The 4250-nt window shown below is 35.8% G+C and overlaps 1 protein-coding gene across 1 annotated transcript in view; it reads right to left on the minus strand.

Moving 5' to 3' along the window:
• LOC106882585 (unconventional myosin-Ia) overlaps positions 1 to 3131 on the minus strand; it is a 354036-nt gene extending 350905 nt beyond the window's left edge. The window contains exon 1 of the mRNA XM_052974157.1: positions 1771 to 3131. The gene's annotated coding sequence lies outside the window, so the exon portion shown is untranslated. The remainder of the gene's footprint in view (positions 1 to 1770) is intronic.
• Between the last annotated feature and the right edge of the window lie 1119 nt (positions 3132 to 4250).

The following is a 4250-nucleotide window of genomic DNA, read 5'->3' on the forward strand; positions in this document are numbered from 1 at the left end:
AGGATCATCTCTCTCTCTCTCTCTCTCTCTCTCTCTCTCTCTCTCTCTCTCTCTCTGAAGACTGTACCTGTAATTTAAAAGTTCAACTTTGTCGCAGTGTTTCTCGACGAACCTGTTTGAGAATTACATTCTAGATATGTGTGACAGTAGAATACTCAGTCATTTACACGTTGACTTTACCGTCGAAACCAACGGAGGATCCAACACTACCTCATTTTAAAGTGTAGACAATATGGCTAAGGATGGGAAACTAATTCTGAAGAAGACAGACACTGTGTCTATAGGGCCGTCATTTCACCCTAAATTTATCTAACCCAGACAGGGAGTACGTGGTAATAATGGACCTATCGCTCTCTAGGAAATTACTGGTATAAAGGACAGAAGCATGACAGGTGGTGAAATCTGGGGCTGAATGTTCTGATAATTCTATCAATCACATAAAAAGTAAATCTTAGTCAATAGCAGGAATCGAACACGGTAACGTAGAAGGACCAGATTCCCAAATATCTTTATCACCGTGTAAACATTATTAAACTCTCAAACACACACACACACACATATATATACAGACACACACATACACTTAGAGGCATAAGCATGCTGACACCCAAGCACACACTAATACAAATATACACGCGCGCATTTACGCACACATATTTATGCACGCATACAATATTACGCACCAAGAAGCATAAGCGCATTTCTAGATATTTGAAGGCATACATGAATATGCATTTATATATACATGTACAAACACGCACAGATATATATCTACACACCAATACATACCACACACACGTGTGTGTGTGTGTGTGTATATATATATATATATATACATTCAAAATAAATGGAAGTGGAGAGACAAGTTACTGAAGAGATTGCAAGTGTGCAATGAAATAATTTAACAAAAAACTATATAAATTAATAAAGGACTGAACCAGTGCGTGTGTTTATTACCGGCATAATGCCTCTCCCAAGGTTTAATTGTATGTATGTATATATATATATATATGTGTGTGTGTGTGTGTATATATGATGAGATTTTAAAGAAATAAGCAGAATATCAAAGTGACAACAACCGAAACTAAATTATGCCGATAATTCTTTGAGGTTTTTTTTTTTTCATGCTTTCTTCTCTCAGACTTTTGTTCAAAATACCATATTTTTTGTTTCATTTTCATTAATAAAATGTTAAATATTCAAACAGAACAGGAAAACCGCGCCAAAACAACTTCACATATATACACAAATGTGTGCGCGTGTGCATATAACCATAAAACATACACATGCATCAATGTATTGTATATTTAATTTATATAAATTACAGTAGGCGCACACATAGTCCTATATATAAATATATACACAGTACATGTGAGTAATATACATACACATATACGCGCGCGCACACACACATATATACGAACACATACACATGCGTATATGTTATAGTACATACAAGTTGCATACAATATGCGCGTCTGTGTACGACACACGTGTACTTTATACATACACATATAATAAACATTCATGTGCAGTATATACACCTACACATACATAAAGAGATGCATAATACATATACGCACACACACACGTGTGTGTATATAAATACATGTACTCGCACGAGTACCAAATATACACATATGTACACGTGCGAGTGTGCACATAACACATATGTGAAAGATACATCACGCTGTAAACAATATAAACATACCACATAGGGTATATATTATACACACACACAAACAGACCGGTAAATTTATACATACTAACTTTTTATCCAATTGCTTTTCAAAAGGTAAGATCCAACTGTATTCCACAATAAAATTCCATCGAAGAAAATTTAAATATTCCGCACGTTGAAATGGTAAAAATTTCGAAATATGCCAACAGAAAGCTGTAAACACTAATATATATGTGAGTGTGTGTATTCCAAGGAATTTATTATATTAAGTCTTCCTGATATTCTCTATTTTTTTTTCCTTCCTTATTTATCTGCTTTAATAAATCACACACACAAATATACACGCAGACTTACATTCATTTATATATCCACTAATTAATTAGTTATTAGTAGCTGTTGTTGTTATAATTATTATTATTTTGTGTTTTTTATGTTATCCTTTCGCTGGTATATCAATTAGTTTTTCAGTAAAACTTTAAACAAGGGTATAATTAATTAAAGGTTATGAAATGGGTTAATAATTCAGTGTCGGAACTAAAACATTCGGAGCGACCACCACCGCCGCCGCCGCTGCCGCCGCCTCCGCCATTGCCAGCATCATCATCATCATCATCGTCGTTGTCAGCATCATTAGTAACATCGGTGATATGATCAATAATATTGTTGTTATTAATCTTGGCATTACCATTCTCTCACAGCAGCCGTCCGCCAGGAACATTGTGAAATATCTCTTTGGTTAGAAAATAACAAAACAAAACAAATCACTCACTTCTTTTTTTTAACAATTGACGATTGAAAGACACTTCCACCTTTCTTATTACAAACGTTTCGCTTTCTTTCTTCTTTATTCTTCGCCTTCTTCTTTGATTTCTTCCTTTAAATTTCCTCTTCCTACTATTATCATTCTCTTACGTATCTTTCCGGGAGTTTTTTTTTCTTCTGTCCCCCACTTTTTTCCTTCTTATTCATTGCTCCTGCATTCTAGGTTCACCCTCCACACACCACACACACAAAACTGGCCGGTCTCTTTCCAAAGACCCCTTTAATAATAAATATATTTACGTATATGTATGAACAGAATATATATATATCTATATATATGTGTATATATGTCTATATATGTATGTATGTGTGGGGGAGACTTAGAAAAGGTGCTTCTACGGTGTTTGACCGGTTAGAATCTCTGGACAACTTTTGTCATGCCTTTAACTCTCAACTGACTCCATTTTATTATTTCTATTTTCACTATATCGTCCCCCCTCTTTCTCTCTTTATCTCTCCCTCTATTGTTTCATTGTCTCTCCTCCTTCTCTCTCCCTCTTCATTCCTATATCTCCCCATCCCCTGCTTGTTTCTTTATCTTTTCCTTCTCGTCCTCATTACTTCTTTATTTCTCTTCCCATTCCTTCTTTATCTCTCCCTCCTTCCCACTCTTTACTTCTATCACTCCCTTCCTCACCCTCTTTATTTCTTTATGTTTTCCCTCTCCCCAACACCTCGCTTTACTTTTATATTTCTTCCCCCTTCCTCTCCTACACTTCCCTCTGTATGTACTTCCCCTTTCCCTCTCTCTCAATCTCTCTCCCTTCTCTCTACTTTTTTCTGTATTTCTCACCTTCCCTTTCTATTCTATTAATTTCTTACCTCCTCCGTCTCCTCCCTTCTTTAATTCGTTACTCTGTCTCTCCCTTTCACTTTTTATTTCTTTCTCTTTTTTCTCTTCCGGTCTTTCTTTTCTTTCTTTCTCTCCAATATTCTATCTCTTCTTTCTCTTTCATACACCATCTCTCACTCTTTCTTTTTCCGTCTCTAGTTTCTTCTCTCTCTTTTTCTCATAAATACATTACCTCCCCCGTCTCACTATTTCACCATGTTCACTCTATATTTCTCCCTCCCTCTCTCTCTCTTTCACCATGTCTTTCTTTTTCTTTCTACATTTAGCAGGTTTTCCCCCTCTCTCACTTTATCTTTATCTCTATAATACTTCTCTCTCATTCACTCCTTCCTCTCTCTCTCCCTCCTCCACCTTTCATTAGCTTACTTTATTTTTTCTTCCTTTCCGTCCTCACTTCCCCCATCTCCCTTACAACTTCTATTCCAATATCGCCCTTTTCTGCACTCCCTCCGCTCTTTCTGCCTAGTTAGCCTTTTATATTTCTTCTTCTTCTTCTTCTTCCTCTTCTTCTTCTTCTTCTTTATTAAGTACTCTTATTTCTTTCGCTCTTCCTCCCTATCTTTCTCCCCTGTTTGCTTATCCTTTTGCTTATCCTTTCACTAGCTCTTGTTCTCTTCAATCTTTTTCTTTATCCCAATTCCTTCGCATTTACAGCCTATTTCTCTCTCTCTTCAAAAGATTGTTATTAATTGTGAGAAAGACAATAGTCATACAAAAGCATATCTATCTATCTATCTATCTATCTATCTATCTATCTATCTATCTATCTATCTATCTATCTATGGGGGAGAATATACAAATAATAACAACAGACGAGGACAGGTGGTGTAAATAACAAAAGTATATATTAGTATGACGCTCGGGAATACCGAAAGTCTTTGACGTTTCGAGCTA

Source organism: Octopus bimaculoides, chromosome 17 (genome assembly GCF_001194135.2).
Source record: "Octopus bimaculoides isolate UCB-OBI-ISO-001 chromosome 17, ASM119413v2, whole genome shotgun sequence".
Taxonomy (NCBI): domain Eukaryota; kingdom Metazoa; phylum Mollusca; class Cephalopoda; order Octopoda; family Octopodidae; genus Octopus; species Octopus bimaculoides.